This window comes from Stylophora pistillata, chromosome 3, assembly GCF_964205215.1.
Source record: "Stylophora pistillata chromosome 3, jaStyPist1.2, whole genome shotgun sequence".
Classification (NCBI taxonomy): domain Eukaryota; kingdom Metazoa; phylum Cnidaria; class Anthozoa; order Scleractinia; family Pocilloporidae; genus Stylophora; species Stylophora pistillata.
The window spans coordinates 35,245,760-35,246,413 of record NC_142521.1 but is presented as its reverse complement, the minus strand read 5'-3'; positions in this window follow the sequence as shown (position 1 = coordinate 35,246,413).

Below are 654 nucleotides of genomic sequence, written 5' to 3'. Positions count from 1 at the left end.
TCCTATCCTATCCATATTCGCTCACGCCTATGCCAGTTCGCCCCCACCGGTACCTTTGATCAGTTCACCCCAAATGTAAAACACATTCTTTTTCGGTCGAAATCATAACATTTTTCGATCAACATGCAATTTTACAGCTGTTTTACATAGAGAATAATACTTGGGTGCGCGTAGACGAGGAATTTCTCTTCGAGTGTTTAGCTCTAATTTCCACACGAGTGAGTGCAAATATAATCATTTTATAGTTCGATTGTGCAGCGTTGTAACTCACGTGTTCGCGATTTTAATCAGTAAAGGAGTGCAGAATTCAGTTAAAAAAAGTGTGCGTTCCCAATGGAAATCTAACTTTTCACTCAGATTAAAAAAAGCTCATGTCCATTTAACCAGTCAGATACATGGCCACTTCCATTTGTAGCATCTACTAGGAGCCGTAATCATTTAGTCACTGTACACCGTCATAGATGTGATCCTCTGATTCTGTGCAGAGTACCGACCAGAAGCTTTAAAGTTACTTTTACTGTTACGTTTTGGTCTTTGTTTGGTATCCCTGCTGATTTCGGTGGATGAGAGCTCAAATTGCTGCATTTTAAATTGTCCTTGAAGGTCACCATCGCATTTTTCCCCTCATTTTTCTATTTTTGTTTTATTTTCAGT